This window comes from Cupressus sempervirens, chromosome 9 (genome assembly GCF_028749045.1).
Source record: "Cupressus sempervirens isolate cs-2001-9-10 chromosome 9, ASM2874904v1, whole genome shotgun sequence".
NCBI lineage: Eukaryota > Viridiplantae > Streptophyta > Pinopsida > Cupressales > Cupressaceae > Cupressus > Cupressus sempervirens.
Genome location: NC_143126.1, coordinates 808,303,522 through 808,326,360, shown reverse-complemented (window position 1 = coordinate 808,326,360; position 22,839 = coordinate 808,303,522).

Sequence of the window (22,839 nt, the reverse complement as noted above, 5' to 3'; positions counted from 1 at the left end):
TCACCTAATTAAGGAAATACATAAGAAACAAATCAATTTACCATTTTATGTACTAAGAACTAAAAGTGCAGGTCATTATTTATTTGCATCTATTTTTTGGTTATAGTTAGCTACTAAATCCAAGAAGTTTGTTTGTAAATCATAGAAGAATATTGACCATTTCTACTATAGGGAATAATCTTTGAAGAAGAAGAATATCTAATTAGCATGATCAATCCCTGATGACTCTGTTAATGTTGGCCTAGAACTAAGATTTAGCCCTACTGAATATATGATTTAGTTGATCCTTAGGCTTGTCCCTATCTTATTGTTTCTTGGTATTAGGTTAAGCCCACTTGATATGTTCCTTACTAGTAAGAACTCCAACATAATATTTTCAAGTGGATTTAGAATACATGAGATGATGAGAGTGTATGCGTGATGAGTAAAGATGTGAAGACATGGAAATGTCTTATGAACATTCTTCAAAGAATAGAGAAGGAAGTTTATAATCTACTTGACATAATGGTGTATAAAAAATGCTAAATCATAAATGAATGTTTCATGCTAACATCAATTTGAGAAAGTGATACATCCACATAAACAAATTCAAAGATTTGTATTGAGGTAATTTTCAGCTCCTATTATTTCCTAAATTTTTCCCCGAAGTAGGTGAAAAAAAGTCAAAGTCATGAAGTTAAATCCTCGAGGACATTTCAATTCTCAAATGCACACTTCTAGAAATAATAGATATAAAGCTGGGACACTTGCTTATTGCATGGAAAGTGATGAGAAAGGAAGATAGAACATCATTGGCTCAACGAACACTAGAAAGTGAATTAATAGACATGACAGGCCATCCATTGGAGTTCAATGCTTGAAATTATTTTTGGAAATTCATGAAAGAATATAATTTGGATACTAGGAGCATTAGCATGCCAGGAGGCATTGTTGTAAAAAAATTTGAGCAAAGTTGAAGTTTGTACTAAAATAAAATTGATATAAAGATCCTAAATGCATCATTTTCATTCCTACAGTGAGATTGTTTCCTCATATTGATGACTTCCAATAACATTCAATATCCTTTATTATGTATTTTAGCTATAGTTATTATGCAGACCTAGCTAGTGCGAAGGAGTTTCTATAAACTATGTTCTGGATGCCATGTCAGCACAAGGTCACATCTTCTTAGGTTAAATATCACAAGCATAAATTCCACAGGAAATTATAAACCTTCAACAAAAGTAGTATATATGTTTTATTAGTTATTCATGAATATGCCAATCCTAACATTCTATAAGTAAAAGGAAGGTACAAGAATTTGTTTTAAACTAGGAGGGTTACTTTTTAACATATTTTAGATCAAATTGTTCTGTGGGACCTATTCAAATTTGAAATGCATCTTAGTCACTTTGTTGCACAATATATAAAAGGGCCTCCACTTGCTTTATCACCATCCTTTTCAAAGTAGAATGCCCTTGCCCCTCTAATAATGTATGTGTCACAACCCTTAGGATAGGAGAATTAAATTAAAAAATTGGTCAAAAGATGAAGTAAGAAATTAATTACAAAAGTATAAGCATGATGGAAGGAAGGAAATTTGTCAGGAAAAGAGAGATAGTGATTGTGATATTATTGAAGAAGGTATAGACACCTATTACTACAAAATGTATTTTGATAGAAATATGCTGGAGTGGGAGGTTAATGAGGGAGCTTCAAAGGCCATTGTAAATGGTTGAAAATATAGTGATGTTACATTCTTTTGAAGTTTGTTGAAGAAAAAAAAAAGCTGCATATGCACAAAATTATCTACTAGCCAGGATGTCAACTATGACAAAACCCTACTTGTAGATACAACTATGAATATAACCTTAACTTTTGGAACCTTTTCTTCCAAATATTAGAACACATTTAATGATAACTATTACACATTTATAGACTAGCAATTTCTTTCTAGACACCCTTGGATAAAAAATCCACAACCATACCAACAAGTCACTGTCATGATACAATATGTAAACATTCTATTATTTTTCTTCATCAAAACCATATGTTATTCCTTTGCATGGGTTCCTATAGGCAAAGAGTAACAAACTAGGTTCCTACCAGTGCATACTACTTGAAGTCTAATCTGATGAATATATTTGATTAATTGTGTATTGTCTTTGACGTTACAAAAAATTTCATATCATTATTAGTTAGTATATGCCAAGCTCACTCAAGCATTGAAGATAGTTTTCTATGTCTATCGAGCATTTCAGAGTTTGCCTAGTTCAGAAGACAGTGTCTACCGAGTTCACTCAGGCACCAAAGAAAAGTCTATGGAAGATGAGTGTTAATTGAGCTCACTTAGTTAATGAAGGAAATGTTGGATGGAACTGGTGCTAACTAAGCTCACTTAGTTACCAAAGGAACTTTTCTAGTATGTAGTGTTAACCAAACTCACTTGGTTAATACAGGAAATTATTTTTGAGTTAGTGTCTACCGAGCAGGGTCGACTAACGAAGGATTTTCTTATTTTGGCATATTGAGTTCAATTGATTTGGTTGTTGGTTCTAGCCAATTGAGAAGATGAATATTAATTATTCTAAGTTGTATTTGAGCCGACTTGACAATATAAAAGATATAAGTATAAGATCAAGTTGAGATTTAGAAGTGTGTGTATGTGGAAGATTTCATGATGCTAAGAAGAAGCGAATCTAAAGGATAAAAAATATATCCTTGTGGAGCAGAAAAGATATATTCAATTAGGAAGGTGTTGAAATATAAGAGGAATAACTAAGTGGGGAGGGGTGAATCAGTTACTACTAAAATAAATCCTAGATCCCTTAGATGTCAAATATTAAATTTAGACTGATAAAACTAATTACTATTGATACTCGATAAACACACAGAATATTGTAACTTGGTAAATGCAAAATGTGTTTAACTTAGTAGATTTTAAGATATTGTTAAGATATTGTCAGTAATTTATTTACAAGCATGAAAGAAATAACATGAACACATGACACTAGGATTTAATGTGGAAACCCAATATGGGTAAAACCACCAAATATAACTAGTTACTATTTTTCACTCTTCTGAAGTGAGTCCTGTTACAAGCCAAATCTGTTAAATGTTAAAAAACACATTGTTAGGTGTGACCCTTTGAAAGGATTTAATCACCCTATTAGGAGTGGCCTTGAAAGAGGTCTTGAAACAATTCAATGGAATTGCCACCTTGTTAGAGGATTTACAAATGGCTATTAAACCAACTCTATTAAGAGATTTTAGATCATAGCTACAATGGTTAGAGAGTAACAATGAAATTGACTTGATTGTGATGCAACTAAATTACTGATTATAGATCTTTATTTTGGCTTATACTTGATCCTTCCTAATCAAATAACACCTTTTTTCTCCATAAGGATACCTTCTTATCCTTCAAGTTTGCTTCCTCTCTTCTTATCTCTTTCAATATATTCAACTTGCATACTTTGAAATCACAAATTAACCTTTTACTTACACATTCTAGATTGTTAAGTAAGCTCAAATACAAATTAGAACAACCAATATTCATTACCTCAATTAGCTAGAATCAATAGGTAAAATAATTAAGCTTTATATGCCAAAATAAGAAAATCCTTTGGTAGCTGACCCAGCTTGGTAGAAACTAATTATGAAGCAATTTGCCGTGTGAAGCAATAGAAGCTTGGTTAACACTACAAAGTTAAAAAATTCCCTTGGTAATTGAGTACACTTAGTTAATACTAGCTTTGTTCAATTTTCCCTTTGTTAACTGAGTGAGCTCGATTAACACTCTTTTCTGCATAAATTTCTTTAATGCCTATGTGAGCTCGGTAGATACTACCTTCTGTATAGAGTAGACTCAGGAATGCTCAATAGACAAGGAAAAATGTCTCTACTAACCAAGTGAACTTGGCATGCACTGATTGTCAATTGATATGACATTTGTGTAACATCAAAGACAATACACAATTAATCAATTGTATCCAACAATCTTTCTCTTTGGCATTGATGGCAAGATAACATGTCATAGCGTAATGAAATTTTGAGAACAAGACTCCCTCTGTCAGAAAGTTTATCCCTCTTTGATTTTACACAGAAAACTTATCCTATAATATTATCCCTCTATGAAGGAACTACTTAACTTCTCCTTCTTGGAATTACAAAATCTCAAAAAGATGATATGATAGTAAACTTCTCCCTTTTTGGCAACACATGCCAAAGACAATAAGTCTTATTAGTGTCAATGTACCTTGAGTATGGATTCATCTACAATATGTCCTTATCAAAGCTACATCAACTAATTGATCTTCAACTTAGTTACTATTGATGCATCACTAAACTTTATTTAGTGAGCTTTGGATAGGGGAATGACCCCTAGCTTACCTCTTAGAGACAAGAATGCCTCCTTAGGTAATGGCTTGGTGAATATATCTACAATTTGTTCTTTTGTAAACACATTCCAATTTGATTTCTTTGTCCTATACTAATTCCTTTACAAAGTGATATTTTATAGCAATGTTCTTTATTTTGGAATGCAACATTGAATTTTTTGATATGTTGATTACACTAGTGTTATCACACTACATGACCATTGGCTCTTTGATTTCAATCTTCATTCCTTCCAATAATTTTTTGAGCCAAACAATGTTAGAGCAATTTACTATTGCAGCCACATATTCTACTTCTATTATGGATTGAGATGTGTAGTTTTGCTTCTTGCTTGTCCAAGATACCAAACTTTTACCAAGAAAGAATGCTCCACCACTAGTGCTTTTTCTATCATCAATATTTCATGCCCAATCAGCATCAGTAAATACTTTTAAGTCAAGATTGCCTCGAAGTTTGTACCATAAGCCATAGTATTTAGTATCTTTCAGATATCTCAAGATTCTTTTTATTGCCAACATGTGGCTTTCTCTAGGTTTTGCTGAGAATCTTGCCACTATCCCAACGGCTAAGGCAATATCAAGCCTTGTATGTGTTAGGATTAAACCACAAACAAAAATAACAATTACATGCAAATATAACCAATAGAAAAAAATAATAGATCACACAGAAAAGAACACAAGACACCAAGATTTAACATGGTTCACCCAATCCCTGGGCTATGTCCACCAAACGAAAAGTTTGATATTATTATGATCCAGTGATTATAACCTAATTACAATCTATAACCCCTTACAACTCAAAACCACTGCAAGAACCAATTTTGCATCACAACTATGAAATAATCTCTAACCCTAAGCCCTTTTATAGAGGCATTTTTTACTATTTTAAGGTTATAATTAATAATTACATGTTAGCCCAAAATCTCGATAAAACAAGGCCCAAAATTCTTTTTTTGAGCCCCAAAAAATTTATGAAGTATGTACAATATTTCCCTAGATCAGTCACCGCAATCTAACAATCTCCCACTTGGGGACTAATCAAGCTCCACACTAAACAACAATCTCCCACTTGGAGATTGATCTTGTAGCTATGCTACTACTCCATGAGGCTCCCACTAGATCAAACCACCCTAAACTCTGCTATTCTTTTATTCATGTTCAATTTAGAAGACCAATCAAAACTGAAGAGAAGTTCAACTTCTCCCTTATCTGTTGGATTGTCATTTGTATGTATTTTCTCCAGCTTTAACTATTCGTCCTCCAAAATGGACCAAATGAAATGGTACCACAACTGTATGTGTTTGGTTTTTGAATGCAGAGTTGAATTTTTTGCAAGATGAATGACACTTTGACTATCTGTACACAAATAATTAGCCTTTTAAGGGTGTCCCAATTCTTCCAAGAAGAATTGAATCCATATCATCTCCTTGATTGCCTCTATAGTAGCTACATACTCTACCTTTGTAGTGGATAAAGCATTAACCTTTTGTAACCTAGAAACCCAACTCACGGTTGCCCCACCAATAATAAAGACATAACTTGTAGTACTCCACCTGGTATCAATATCCCCTACCAAATTTGAGTCAACATAGCCCTGTAAATCAGTAGTAGAGCCCCAAAAGTGTAAACACTTATTGAATGTTCCTCTCAAATATCTGTGAATCTATTTAACTGCATTCCAATGCTCAATTCTTAGATGACTCATATACCTGCTAACAATTCCCATTGTATGTGCAATATTTGGCCTAATACATACCATAACATACATCAGGCTTCCTATAGCTGAAACATAGGGTACCTTGGACATCTTATCCTCTTCTTCTTTTTCCTTGGGACACATATCCTTAGTCAACTTCAAATGACTAGGTAAATGGATGCTGACAACTTTAGCATTCTCCATAGAGAAATGTTGCAACACCTTCTCCACATAATCAACTTGAGATAGCGTCAATGTTTTTTTCTTCCTATCTCTGCAAATCTTCATACCAAGGATTTTTTTTGCTACCCCCAAATCCTTCATAGAAAATGCATGTGCTAATTGGCATTTCATCTCCTTAATGTGATCCATGTTAGACCCAGCTACAAGTATATCATCAACATATAAACATAAAATAATATAGCTGTCATCATCCAACCTCTTAAAATAAACACAATGATCTAAATGAGACCTATTGTATCCATGATCATGCATAAAACTGTCAAATTTTAGATACCATTGCCAAGGTGCTTGCTTCAAGCCATATAAGCTTTTCTTCAATTTGCACACTAAGTTCTCCTTAACTTTGACCGCAAATCCCTGTGGTTGAGCCATACATATCTCTTCATCCAAATCACCATGAAGAAAGGTTGTTTTAACATCAATCTACTCTAAATGCAAATCTTTCGTAGCCACAAGACTTAAAATAGTATGGATAGAAGTCATCTTAATAGTAGGAGAAAATATCTCATCAAAATCAATGCCCTTTTTCTGTGCAAATCCTTTCACAACTAACCTAGCTTTAAATATTTTCTTACCTCCCTCTTCTTTCAACCTATAAACCCACTTATTTTGTAAAGCTCTTTTAACTGGAGGCAACTTGCATAAATCCCATGTCTTAATCTTCAGCAAAGAGTCCATTTCATCTTTCATTGCAAACTCCCACTGAATCTTAGTATCCACCTGCACAACTTCATCATAACATTCAGGTTCACCAGCATCAATAAGTAAAATTGAATACAAAGAGGGAGAGAATCTTTTTGGAGGTCTAATTTTCCTTGTTGACCATCTAACATTCACTGATGTGTGTGGTATTTTTTGTTTCGATTGTTGCACATCATGAGGAATGGCTAGAAAATCAGCTTGTGGAGTATCATCCAACACTAGATAATCATCTTCTTTCTTCTTATGTTGCTGCAATTGATCTTTGTACAACACTTTCTGATTGGATATGACATCCCTGCTTCTTAAAATTTTATGATTTTCAAAATATCAAAGCCTATAATCAAATTCATTAATGCCATATCCAACCAATACACATTTCTTTCACTTAGCTTCTAGCTTGGTTCTATTTTCAAAACCTATGTGAGAAAATGCTTCAGAGCCGAAGGTTTTGAGAAAAGAATAACTCACCCTCTTACTAGTCCATGCTTCCTCTGGAATACCACAACCCAAAGGAGTATAGGGACCTCTATTAATCAAATATATAGTAGTATTGATAGCCTTTGGCCACATGCATAAGGGCAACCCAACATGCAACCTCATGCTCCTTGTGCACTCCATTATAGTCATGTTCATACGTTCAACCACTCCATTTTCCTGTGGAGTCCTTGGAATAGTTTTCTATCTACGAATACCATTAGTGGAGAAATAATCTTCAAATTCATGACTGCAATACTCACCACCATTATCAGATCTGAGACATTTTAATTTCTTACCAGTCTCATTTTCAACCAAGCATTTTCATTTCTTAAAAGTTTGAAATACATCATATTTTTGTCTAAGTAAATAAATCCATACCTTTCTTGTTGCATCATCAATAAATGTAACATAATAATGAGAGCCACCAAGGGAAGATACCTGAGCCAATCCCAATACATATTTGTGCACAAGCTCTAATTTCTCCTTTTTATTTTCCTTCCCAATCTTTACAAAACTCACTCTCTTTTATTTTCCATACACTCAACTTTCATAGAAATCCATATTAAAACATTTTAGACCTAGTAAAACTTTATTTGAATGAATTACTTTCATACCTTTCTCACTCATGTGCCCAAGTCTATTGTGCCACAACAATGTATCAGAATCTACAACAGTTATTTGTTCTCCCTACTCAAGAACAACAATTGTTCCTAAACATTCTTTTTTCTCTGAAACAATTAATGTAGAAGGAACAATATTACCTGTACAAAGATATAAGGTTCCTACTTTCACACCTTATGCTACTACAAGGGAACCTTTTAAAACCGTCCAATTTTTATCATTAAAAGTAACTACACAACCCTCATCATTGAGTTGCCTTGCTGAAATTAAATTCCTACTCAGTCTTGGAACATGTCTTACCTCATGTAGTAGCTAGTGATTCCTATTCTGCAACTTAATCTTAATTTTTTCCTTTCCAACAATTTGATAGGGTTCATTATCCCCCAAATAAACAAGCCCAAAATCTCCTTGGACATAATCAATGAAATAACCTCAATGAGGTGTAGCATGAAATGAAGCACCAGAATCTAAAGCTCATGAATCATCAACACTTTCTAAAGATAGAAGCAAAGAATCCTCTTTATATTTGTTACTTACCACATTTTCCTCCTTGTCTCCATCTGGTTTATCTCCTTCATTTTTCTTTCGATTCCAATTGTATGCATGAAATGTGGGCCTTTGAACCTCATAGACACTTCAACATGGTCATTGTTTGTGGATTCATCTCAAAATGAACATTGGATTGTTCATCCAAGAATCAGCCTGCAAGGCGACCTGTTGCCTTCTATCTAGAGGGATTTGCTTATTAGATATCCTTAGATTTGAGGTGTTTAAGCAACCAGACCCTCTACAAACGAAGGATTTGAGAATGAGATGCAAATAATCTATATAATTGTGTAATTTAATCTAGAATAAGAAATGCATTTTAATCTAGAAACATGTAAAAGAGATTATGCTAGATGAATATGCATATTAAATCTATATGAGAATTAAACTAACAATGAAAATCTATATGAGAATTCGATGAGATTAAATGAGAATGCAATTTGACAGCAATTCGATGCAAATTCTCTTCAACCTCTCCCTGAAATGAAGAGAGGAGGGTCTCTTATATAGATTTTCCTGAAAACTTCTGACGGTTGAGATTGATTTCAATCAACGGTTAGGATTGAAGATGAAGTTCAGTCATAAAGGAAGATTCCCAAATTAAAGGGAGTTAACTTATTTCTTTTGAGTAGAATAAGGAGTTAATTGATTTAATTTGAGTAGAATAAGGAGTTAACTGATTTAATTCCTTTTTGATCAATAGTGAACTGGGAATTTCCCTTTTTGAACTGAAGAAGGATTTTGGAGAGATATTTAATTTAATAAAATGAGATATGCTCTCATAAATATATTTTCTATTTAATTAAATAATTTCATTTAATTAATTAGAGGCACTTTCTTATTTAATTAAATAACTATATTTAATTAATTAGGAATTACTCCTATTTAATTAAATAACTTTGTTTAATTAATTAAAGAATAGCCTTCCATTTAATTAAATATTTTTTTTAATTAATTAGAAATACCTTTCCCATTTAATTAAATAATTACATTTAATTAATCAAGATAGGCATATTTATTAAATTAAATAAATTTAATCCCATAGTACATTAGCCTTAGGAGATAATTTAATTTAATAAAGTATAAATACTTTAAATTAAATTATAATTAAATCAAGTATGTTTAATGCGACTAATATGAGTACGTACTATAAGAATTAAATAAGAAATATGATGAATGCAAATTAGGGTCTTCTGCATCTGACAATTGAGTCAAGTAGTGAGTTAGATCAAGAATGTGTCTAATGAAATAGGACTTTAGCAATGATCAAAATAGACCAAAATTGGTAGCATGGCAATGAGCTAATTTTGGGGTATTACACCAGTAATCTTTCTTTTTATGACCTAATTTCCCATAATACCAATAGTCATTTGGTCCTCTCGATTGAGACCTCCTCCCTTTTGACTTTTCTCTTGATTTCCCATGATTTTTGGAATTACTTCCTCTCTTAGTTGTTCTACCCTTGCTTTGTGCATTCAAAGCACTTCTTGATGTAGATCCACCTGAGGATTTCCTATGAGTTTCCTCACTCAAAATAACACCGTTCACATCATCATATTTTAGGGTACTATATCCAGGATAATTAATCACAACCATTACCAAATCATTCCATCTTTCAGGCAAAGAACACAAAATCAAGAGAGCCCAAATTTTCTCCTCAAAATTGATACCCACAGAAGATAACTAACTAGTAATAGTATTAAAATGATTTAAATGATCTACAACAGATCCACCTTCTACCATTTTCATATTAAATAAACACTTCATGAGAAATACCTTGTTTGAAGCAAAGGGCTTTTCATACAATGTCGCTAGGGTTTTCATCAACTCTTTTGTTGTCTTTGCTTTGGTAATATTAAATTCCATTGATGGTGCCAGGCATAAGTGAATGCTTCCAAGTACCTTTATGTCCAAAAGATCCCTTTCATCATTTGAGATAGATCCTTGATTTTTGGCTTTGCCTTCCAATAGCTTCCATAAATCCTTTTGATAAAGATAGTCTTCCATTTGCATCTTTCGTAACTAAAAGTTTTTCCCATTAAACTTGTCAACCCTCAGCTTACCTTCATCTACCATCACTCCCATTCAACTGTGAGACTTTCTTGCAAAGGATAATTTAAAAAAAACCTTGCTCTGATGCCACTTGTTAGGATTAAACCACAAACAAAAATAACAATTACATGCAAATATAAACAATAACAAAAAATAATAGATCACACAAAAAAGAACACAAGACACTAAGATTTAACGTGGTTCACCCAATCCCTGGACTGCATCCACCAAATAGAAAGTCCAATATTATTACGATCCAATGATTATAACCTAATTACAATTTGTAACCCCTTACAGCTCAATACCACCACGAGAACCAATTTTGTATCACAACTATGAAATAACCCCTAACCCTAAGCCCTTTTATAAAGGTATTTTTATCACTTTAGGGTTATAATTAATAATTACATGTCAACCCAAATTCTCGATAAAATTTGACCCCATTTTTTTTTCAAGGCAATGCCCCGAGCCCTAAAGAATCTTTGAAGTATGTACAATACTTTCCTGATCAGTCACCACAATCTAATAGTATGTACTACATATTGTAATTTCCCAATCATTGATTTATATAAGGTTTTATCTACTTCTTTGGCATCATCATCTTTGGTAAGTTTAAGTCCAATACACATGGGGGTTCCAACTGGTTTTGAATCTTCCATTCCAAATTTCTTGAGTATCTCTTTGATATACTTAGATTGAGTGATATAGATATAATTTTTGTTCTATTGTATCTGCAATCCAACAAAGATTTTATTTCACCAAACATGGGCATCTCAAATTCTTTACTCATTTGTTCTAAAAATGCTTTGCATAAGTCATCATTTCCTATAAATAAAGTATCATTTACAAATATTTCTGCCAACACAATCTTCTTATCTGGCCCTTCCTTGATATACAAACTATTGTTATCTTTTGTTCTTTGAAAACCAATTTGTATCAAATAGTTATGTAATCTTTAATACCAAGCTCTAGGGGCTTGCTTGAGACCATATAGTGCTTTGTGTAATTTGTAGACCATGTCTCTTTTGTCAGGATTAAAAAAAAATTTTGGTTGTTCAATGTAGACTTCCTCATCAAGAATTATACTGAAGAATGTAGATTTAACATTCATCTAATATACTTTGAATCCTTTGTGAGTTGCATATGTCAGTAAAGTCTTTACACCTTCTAATCTTGCAACAAGGGCAAAAGTTTCATCATAATTAATACCTTCTTCTTGAGAATAGCCTTTACATACCAACCTTTCTTTGTTTCTTGACACTTTTCCATCTTCATTTAGCTTGTTTTTGAATACCCATTTTATACCAATCACATTTTTATCTTTAGGCCTAGGAACAAGAGTCCAAGTTTTATTCTTTTCTATCTGTTCTATTGCTTCATTCATAGCCTCAATCCAACTTTCATTTTCTGGTGCATCTTTAACATTTTTAGGTTCAAATTCAATAAGTAAACATGTACCTTTTAGTTTGCTTCTAGTCATTTTTCCATCTGATTTGTCTCAAATGATCTGATCAGGTGCAAGATGCCTTCTGACATATTTAGCCAATATAGGTTCTTTGACTTTTGAATGAATTATAATATCTTCATTTTGAATCTTAACTTCAAACTGGGTCCTTTTATCTATAGCTTGGGTCTTTTAGCCTCGATATGCACTAACTTGGTAGCCTCTAAATGTGACTCGGGTCCTTGTGACTCGGTTTGCACTTCCTGCAACTCAGTAACTATTGGAGACTTGGGGAGCTTGGGAGATGAAGTCTCCTTTTTTTCAAATATGTTTGGTAATGTATCAAGTTCATAGTAACCAAATCTTCTATAATCTTCTGGCTCCTTTTTGCTTTCTTCTTCACTCTTTTCTATAAACTCATCAATTCTCACATGTACACTTTCTATGAATTTGTGAGTGGAAAAATTCAAAAATTTGTATGTTTTACTTCTATAGGAATATCTTAGAAATATACCTTCATCACCTTTTACATCAAAATTTTCTTTTCTAGATTCTTTCAAGATATAACATTTGCTGCCAAATACTTTCAAGTAACTTACTTTGGGTTTGTAGCCATACCATAGTTCACAGGGAGTTTTGTTTGATTCCTTCAACTAAACTTGATTCAAAGTATGAAGTACAGTGCTAATAGCTTCCTTCCATTATTTAATAGCAACATTCTTCTCAATCATTAGTGTCCTTGCACAATCCATGGTGGATCTATTTCTTCTTTCAACTATCTCGTTCTGCTTAGGAGTACTAGGGGTTGATACTTGTCTTTTGATTCCTCTTTCAATGCAGACATTTTTTAATTCATTTGAGATGAATTCACCACCTCTATCTGATCTTAAGCATTTCAATATTTATCTAGTTTCTTTTTTTACTCTAGCTAGATACCATTTGAATTTCTCAAAATATTCTAATTTTTTATTCATATACATAACAGTCATCATTCTAGAATAGTCATCAACAAAAAGAATGAAATTTTATCTCCACTATAACTTTGTATTCTAATGGGTCCACATAAATAAATATGCACAATTTCCAAGACATCTTCTAACTGATAGTTTTTTCTCTTAAAACTAGTCTTTCCCATTTTACCAATTTGGCAATTCTCACATAATCCAACATTAAGTTTCTTCAAACTAGGGATACCTCTTACTCTTTCGAGTTTACTTATCTTGACTATATCATCAAATTTTACATGACATAATCTTTTGTACCATAGCCATTTTTCTTCTACTTGAGCAATAAAACATGAGCAATCACCAAGATCAAGATAATATAGGTTACCTTTTTTTTGCTTGCCTAATCCAATCAGATTTCCTTTGTTATCTAGCAATTTTGCCTTGCCATTCATGAACTCTACCTTGAATCTAATGTTTTTTTACCTATGCCACACTCAATAAATTATGTTTTGGTCCTTCAACCCAATGGGCATTGTCACACACAAGTTCATTGGTTAATGAGATACGAACTTTTCCTTTTATGCAACAAGGTTCATTATTTCCAAACCTTATACTACCTCCATCATAGTGTTCAAAATGTTCAAACTTAGTTTTATCTCTAGTCATATGGTGAGAACATCCACTACCTATGATCCAAGTATCATTTTTACTAACATGAGAGACAAGTGCCATCTTATCTCCTTCATCATCAAATTCATCTTTTATAGCAATATACACTATTTCATCTTCATTGTTATCAGAATCTTTAGCCATAAAAAAAGTTTTCTTACCTTTGTCTCTGTAAGATTTTTGACCTTTGAATTCCTTCTTGCCTTTGTACTTGTGGCTTTTCTTCTCTTCCTTGCTTTCTTTGTTTGGACAATTTGTAGCAATATGACCAATTTCTTCACAAGAAAAATAGATTAGAGAAATTTTACCTTTGTACTTCCCTCTGCTCCTGGAATATTTCTTTGCAAGTAGGGTTTCAACAATTTCAAGATCACTATCAGAACCTTCTTTAGTTTCTTCCTCACTTCCTGATTGATTGTCTTTTATTTTCTTTCCCTTTTATTTGAGTGAGAGTTTAGCTTCAAATGTAGACTCAATATTCTTGGAAGCAGGAACATAGTTGTCAAAGTTGTCTAGCTCAAAAGTTGCCAATCTTCCTACTAGGGTATCCAAGCCTATCCTATTATTTAGATCACATCTCATTTCTTGAATAGAATACACTCTGATTATATAGATGGGAAGCATAGTTTTGAATATTTTTCTTACAACAATTTATTCTTTGATTTCTCCTCTAGATGCTCTGATTGTACTGACACTGGTCTTAATTCTTTCCACATATTTTGCAATGTTTTCATCTTCTCTCATTCTCATTTGATCAAATTGTCCTCTAAGGCTTTTTACTTTGGTTCTTCTTACATTGTCATCTCCTCCATAGATTTCTTTTAGTTTTTTCCATATATCAAAAGCAGTTTTACAGTCTTTGACCTCATCAAATTTAGCATAACTAAGAGTAGATGCAATATTAATCATCATGATGTTATGGTTCTTTTACTTAGCAATATCTTAAACTAATAATGTTCCAGTGGGAGTTTTATATTCTTCATCAAGATATTTGCAGCCTAATTCACTGATGGTAGCTAGATGAAGCCTCATAAGTCCTTGCCATGCTACAAAGTTGTCTCTGTTCAGCATTGGAATCTCTCTTTTATAAAATATACTGATCTTTAGCGTAGGTCCTTGAAACCTTCTCTATCAGCACCAAAAGCTCTCATACTAATTGTTGGAAATATAAGAGGAGTAACTGAGAGGGGAGGGGTGAATCAGTTACTACTAAAATAAATCCTAGATCCCCTAGATGTCAAATATAAAATATAAAATTTAGATTGATAAAATTGATTACTGTTGATACTCGATAAATGCATAATGTGTTCAACATAGGAGATCTTAAGATATTGTCAGTAATTTATTTGCAAGCATGAAAGAAATAACATGAACACATATGACACTAGGATTTAATGTGGAAACCCAATGTTGGCGCTCAAAATTGCAGCCCTTATTTTGAGCACTATTGAGAAATTAATCCCTATGAATGCCCATAATTGCATGTGTACTTGGTTGTACCTATGAGGCCCCTGAGGTGTTTAATATTTCTAACACCCTCCATTTATCCTATCTACCTATTTCATGAAGTTAAATCATAATTCCGAGTCATTTGGTGAAGTCTTGTTTCAAGCATTTGTCAAGTTTGCAATTCTGCCCTAGTGTCAAACAGCGACAGGAGGCTGTGTTTGCCATTGAATATCTCATACCCAAAAATGTGTCATGACTTGTCACTTTGAGATTATCTAGTGTTCATACCCAAGAACCTACGTTTCAGATTTTGAGTCATTTCGAGTTCGTTTGACTAGGTTTTGAATCCCTCAAAGTTGGTCAATTACTATTTTCATGCTTTTGCACTTTGTGCCTAATTTTGGAAAGCTCTGTTTGATGTGCTATAACTTTTGACCAGTTGACCAAAATGCCAAAATTCATTTTGCATTACATTGTAGACATCAGAGATTTCCTATGTTTCAATGTTCACGTCTTGACGAATTCGTTTGACTAGTTTTCAAACGTGATTCCAAATGGAATTTCTAAAGTTTTACTGGTGTCAGCATTCGCAGATTTATCGGAACCCCTATTCATGATGTTATAACTCCTAATCTATGATTGGTTTAATCAAATGGATTGCACCCCTGTGTTGTCCACTAAAAATTCTTCAAGTGTGTCAGTTTCCAAGCTTTGACGAATCCATTTGCACACTTTTCCTGGTAAATTCCATTTGCAAAAAATCATTTTCTTCCATTGTTTCAGTCTGCAAAATTCTGAGTAGCCTACTTTGAACGTCCGCCATTTGCGCCCAGTTATTTTTCATGAGCCCAGATCGCATATTCATAATTTCCTCATGAAAGAGAATGAACACCCCAGTTTTTGTTCTCCCAAGTGTCCATTTGCCCAATTTTCCAAGCCAAATCCGAACCCAATTTATTGTTTTCTAACGTGTTTACTCGCAGGTAATTCTGAAAGGGTCACTTTGTCAGTGAATATCTTTCAACCTTGAATTTTTCATGAGACAAGATTCGACAGGGTGAAGGTGTGTGGAACAAAGAGTGACTGTGCCAATTTTCAGAGCCTGGTTAGAGGTTCGAGTCAATTTTTAAGGCCAGTCAAGAGACCTCCTGACACATATTTGACAGTTTGGAAATCTATGGTAAAATGAGCTTTAAATGTTGTTCCAATGATCAAATTGATTTCAATTGCTGTCAGGTGATCAATGGATCAATTTGATGGTTTTGTTTCTTGAAAATGAATTTTTTTTTAGTCGGGCCCACTTTGGGGTCCGATTGATTCCATCAAAACTGATAAAATGCATGCGAGCCAAAGATTCTAAAAGGATTTTAAAAGGGAAGAACATGTAAGCTAAAAGGGAGGAGCCACATTATTAGAAAGTATTGTCTAGGTAAATAAAAGGAATGAGAAAAATGGTACACAAACATGAGAGATCAATTGCTTTAAGATACATTGCAAGAAGCAAGTGTACCTTGTCTGCTATAATCTGGAGTTTGGCGGCATGGATACTAATGGCTTATGCTTATAATACCTTAACTCCATCAAATTTTAATAATAAAAAAACCCTCCAATGCAAGGAAATCATCTTTCTATGTATAGAGAGTATGAGGAGCTAGAGGACAGGGGTGTAGTGTTTGTATCTCATATATGAATGAAAAATCTTTCTCCCATTTAGACATTTATTACCCTTTTGCTCAAGTGGTTTGAAGAGATGATTGGTTACCACAATAAATGGAATAACGCTTCTAATTGAAGATTGTATGAAGTAATGATTGCAATAGAAGCCAACCATGACTAAGAAGAATGAACAGAGCTCCATGCATCATAATGAATCCGTATCAAAGAAAGGAATCAAACAAGTTTGAACCCGCAACAGAAGGCCCAAACTTGCAGCTAGGACTAGCAGAGGCACATTTTAATAAAAATGTCTGCAGTAGGGGATGACCTCAGCATGGAATGAAAGTATTATATGCCAAAAACAATGCTTGAAAGCTGCCAGTCTGAGAAAAGAGCAAGCCCATGCATTGTAAAAAAATTCCATGCCTGCAAGAAGATAGAGAATCTGCACACAAAAGAGACCCATGGTCTTTTAAAGGGAGATGTCAGCGTTTTGAAATGAGTCACATTTTCTTTAAAAAAAAAAAAGAGTAGTCACACCCAATCAGGGCATCCTGCTATTTGAAGAGGGAGAACAAGGCAATGTCCAAACTAAGAGTTTAAAGCCACCAGTAAAAAAGCTCATGCAGTCAAAGCACAGGGGAGTCACCTGGGAAGAGATCATAGTCTCCAATCAGCCACTTTTCATAAAAAAGAGTAAATTGTTTCACTTGATGGTCGAAATTCTATCAGCATGCTTGGTGAATGTAACATTTTACATGCTCCAAGTAGTTGTATTGTCGAGAAGAGTTCTTGCGGCAGATATGAAAGTGTAGCAGATAGGGGCGGCTTGTGAAAGAAGAGCATTCGATTGTTTCCAAAGTTGAAGCATCTCAGTACTTGAGCAGTCCCAGCTTTATGCCATGAAGTCAGAGACAAGGGGCATAAGTTGTATCTAGCAAAGAAAGGGTTATAAAGTTTTGTCCCACATGTACTATGGTAACGAACATTTAGTTGTTCAAATACTCCAACGCCTTCATTTTAACATGTCTTAAGAGGAAAGGCCTTTTGTAAAGGCAACCGCATGCCATTGGCCTCCCAAATTCGATCGAAAGCAACTTGACGTCCGCTGTCCATAAGGACACAAATTTTGATGGAATGCATGCATAAAGAGGATGATGTCAGCAGCGATAGGTCGTTGAAAAAGTCAAGAAACTGGCTCCTCTCTACTTCGCTAGCCGAGAAATCTTGTAAAATCTAGCTAGCGAAATAGCGAGGTCACTGAAAAATCCAAAAATTTGACAAAGATAGAATAGCTCAGAAGGAGGAGATTTTGCCACACGTCTTGATCATGTGGTCGTCGTTATGTCGCCAAGGAGAAGATGCTCACAGGTTACCATAGCGAAGTAGCAACAAGGTAGGTGGTGACAACATGTGGTGGCATAGGCCTGGGTGTAGTGATGAGGCAGTGACTGTAGTAGCTTGAGCCAATCATTGAGTGACATGTGTCACTTGGTCAACAAAGGTTTGACCCGAATGGAGGCATAAAGGCAAAATAAAATAAAATGGGCTTAAAGTGAATTTTAAATTTTTTTCTCAATGGGTATGCACGTTAGTTTTTAAAATCAAATAGGGCTTTAATTCTAATCTTAAGAAATTAGATTATTTTAAATTTTTTTGGATTTTAAAATTCAAAGATGTGCAGACCTAGTTTTTATAGCAAAGGAGTGTTTTTAAAACAACTTTCACTGGGTTTCTGAGATGCAAAATAGGCGATGTTATATATCACCGAAATCAAGAGAAGATGAACTTTTTGATTTCGGAGTCTATTTTTGCATAGGTATCAGTCTATTTGAGCTATAGGAGGATTTGTCTCAAATACCTGAATTGCAACCATTTTTAGACCAAGAAGTTCAATTGTGATTTTTGGCAAGTTAATAGCTTGAATATGCATAAAAGACAAGGAGAATTCAATTGGGGGCATTTTTGAGTCAGTTAGATGAAGTTTTATCAGCATTTTGATGCAAATCAGATATTTAGCAAATAAGGGATTTCATCATTCAGCTTGGGATATTTTGCAAATTAGTTACAATGTAATGATGAAATAGAAGATCAGATGGGATGAAAGAACAAAGAGGTTACTCAGTTGCACAGGATTGAATTTCAAGTGGACACTTGTCATCTTCAGAACAGATCCAGGAATTCTTTCTCTTCTATATCTTTCTTTCTTTCTGTCATTGTGAGGGTTCCAGTTTTTGCACTGAGAAACCATTCTTCAGCATTTCTTCTTGTATTGAACAACATTTTGAGTTTTATGCAAATAGTTCATGTCTGTTAGGTGATTTATGAAGTATTCTGTACATCTTTCATGTATTTGGTTTCAAGGAAAGAAAATGAAGAGCAGCAATGGTTTTAAAATTTAGTCTGAATCTTGTCTCCTATTTGTGGATCTGTAATCTTTTCTAGTTTATGATCAAAGATCATAGATTAGGTTGCATCTCATTTAGTGATGTATGTGATTGAAATACCTTGCTTATGGAACAGAGAGCCATGTAACCACTTGGTCTTTATCACAAGGTTTACTGATTTCATGATGGGATATTCTGAGTATAAGATTCATTTTGATGCAGATATCTATTCACAAGGTGAAAGATAGATTAGAGATCTGGACGTAGTAATATGTCTGAGATTTTCAGGAGATGTATGGTTATAATTCATTTAATTGCCCAATAGATAAGGCACTAATCACAGATAGGATCATTAGATTTTGTTTCTCATACCTGGGTCTTACTGTCATCAATCTATTAAATCATTTTCATTTTATATTGAAAGGTATTCAAAGTATAACCCGCACTTAGCTTTCCAGTTTCATGAGTCATGTCCTTAGCTATTTCATGCTTGTGATCTCCTGGTTAAGCATAGAAGAATTAGGGGTTTCATCTGCTTTTATAGATCCTGAATGTGGTTATTGCACTAGTCACATAGTCAGATCTAAAGAGGTTCACCTGCCTAGGTTTTGCAGAGCCTGAAGTGCAGAAGGAGTATAGCCTTATAGTTGGCCCAGCTTCTCGGTAAATTATGTCCATTATTGGAGATAGCTTCCCATAGATGCATTCTTGCCTTGCATACTTAGTTGTTCAAATTCTGTTAAATCAGGAGCCAACAAAATGGCGACTCTGCTGGGGAATGATAGTGAAGGAATTCATTGTTGGAAGGACAAAGATCTCTGGTGTAATATATTTCAGTCTAGAAATTTGCATACTCAGTTTTGTATGCAAGGTTTCACGTTTTCCAGTCAAGAATGTGTTCTTTCACTTTGTTAAGGGTGTGATGTTCCAAGGTTGTGTGTGAGTTTTCAAATACCTGTTATAAATTCTAGACCAGCTTGTTGTCTTATGCAAGCTAGGAAAATCTTTTCTCATTTAATGAGTGGCGACTCTAAAGTATATCTCTGCACTAGTGTAAGTTTTTGAAGTGAAGGGTATTGTGAAAATTGCAATAATTGGAATGCAGATTTGAAAAAGTTATCTCAGGCCCTTGGCAGTGGTTGAAAGAAAAGGGTGATGTTGTGCAAGGGTTACTAAATCAAGCATGATTTGAATCAATTGTTCTTTACAGCATTGAAGAAGTTTGCAAGCATCACGGTTAAGGTATTTTCCTCTTTCTTGAATTTCTTTTTCAAGAAAGTAAGTTATATGAAAGTTTTCTCCATCAAGTGATTTTAAGCACTATGTAGGAGAAATGTTTTATGTATCTCAACATATTCTGTGAAGGATTGTTTCAGAAAGTCTATTTACATCTTGGAATATGTTTGGAGATTTGAGTTGGTAGATAAAGTTTTTAGATCTATTGCAAGTTTTAAATCTAGAAAGATATTTGGTGAAGTTGTTAGTTTGCAAGAGATGGCAAATTTTTGTCCACCTAGTATGCAGTCCATTGACCAAAATCGTAGATCCTTTTCTACCAAGAGATATATGCCATTATGTTTTGATGTTATCTATGGTTTCCCTAATGTCATCCCTGATGATATTAGAAAGCATTTGTCTAAATTCAGTGGAAACCATAATGTTTCAGCTAGTCAGGATGTTCAAGTTTTCAGAGACTTGATGGGTGACTATGAGATTCCCCATGAAGATGTACACATGAAATTATTTGTTCAGACTCTAGAGGGTGATGCTAGAGATTGGTTTTCATTTTTACCAGCATGTTCTTTTTCATCCTGGAGTGAGTTGCATGCAGCTTTCATGGAGCAATTTGGAGAGAGGGTGAGCTTATCTGATTCATTTGATAAATTTTTAAGGATTAATATTGAGGAAGATGAGCTTGTTCCTCAGTTTAATATCAGATTTGTAAGAACCCTTAATGACATCTCGGAGAAATGTAGACCAGAGGATAAAGTGCGCCTAATAGTTTACATTGGTGCATTTGATAAGAAAATGAGTTATAGGTTGAGCAATAAGGAACCCCAGACATTATATCAGGTCTTTATGACTGCTATGGACATTGAGAATAATTTGAAGTATGGAATTACTAGGAGTCATTTTTCTAGGGTTGCCTGCTTGCATAATGAAGATAAAAATCAAGAGCAATATTATGTTGAGTGTTCCAATACAGTTCAAAATGTCAACACCCCTACTGTGGGTCTTAATCAGATTGAGAATTTAAATTAGAATGTGTATACGAGAAAGGCTAGTCCATTTGCAAATAGAAACACACATGTTCATGATGCTATAGTAGTGAATAATATTTCAGACTTTGATAGGTTTCAGCGACATGTTGATTTTACAGATCAGACATTGGTTACAATACAAAGTTCTTCTCATGACAATTATGTGTATGATGATATTACTAATGTTTCCAATTTTGAAGTTGCTGAACCTAGATCTCAGTCTTGTGCAAGTGAGAAGGCTGAAAGTTATCTCTCGGATCATGAGTTTGATGTTGTTGATCCGACATGCCATGGAGAGTTAACACAAAGTGAAGAGCATGAATCACAATCATCTTAGCTACAATCAAAAGAACATAATGCACATGTTGATAATTTTTCAGCAGTAAATGGTAAGATGTATTCTTTTAATCAGTCAGATAGGTAAGAATTGAATTCTCTTATTGAGAGGTTGCATTATGTTAATAATGAATTAGAAAGATATGAATCTCAATGTGGATATGAAGAAGTTGTAAGTCATCTTCCAAATGATGACAATGAAGTTGTTTATCCAATGTACAATGAAGAAGCACCATATGAAGGAGATGATGAGAGTGGTTGCTCAAATCATAGTAATGAAAAAGACACTGTATGTTTGCCTTCATATGAATCTGATTTTGATTGGGAGGAAGAAAGCAATGATGGTAGTGAAAATTCATCTAAAGCTAAAGGTATGAATTCTTCCTCTGATTCTGAAACGGAAGGTGCATCTCAATTTTTTCATCATACAAATCAGTTAGCCAATGAAGATTTTAATAGTGATCTGTCCCCAAAGTATGAAGATAAAAGAATGTTGAGTCCAGTTCAAATTAATAATTCTAAAGACTTCAGTAGAAGTTTTTCAAATGCTTTTTCATTAGACAATAAAAATCCAACATGTAGTGAGGTGTTTAGGAATGAATCACAGTTAGTTCGTAATGGTTATCCTAAACAAGTTGATAAAGAGGATGTAAATATAGACACTATATGTTTGGTAGAAGAAATAGAAAAAGGAGTCTTCATATAGTTCAGACTTTTCTTCATTCGCTGAAAGTTTCCATGAAGATAGGGTGGGTAATGAATTTCAAATCTATAATAATGTTTTATATGATGATACTTTTGAGGATGAGCATCCCATGTTTTGTCCTAATGTTCAGAAAGGATCACTACATGGATTTATTAACCCATTGTTTGAAGATGACATGGAGGTTTTAGGTTTAGTGGGGTTAGATGCAAATGATGATACTCTGTCATACTGTTGTAGTAAATCAGATTATTGTTCTTCTATTTCTGATATT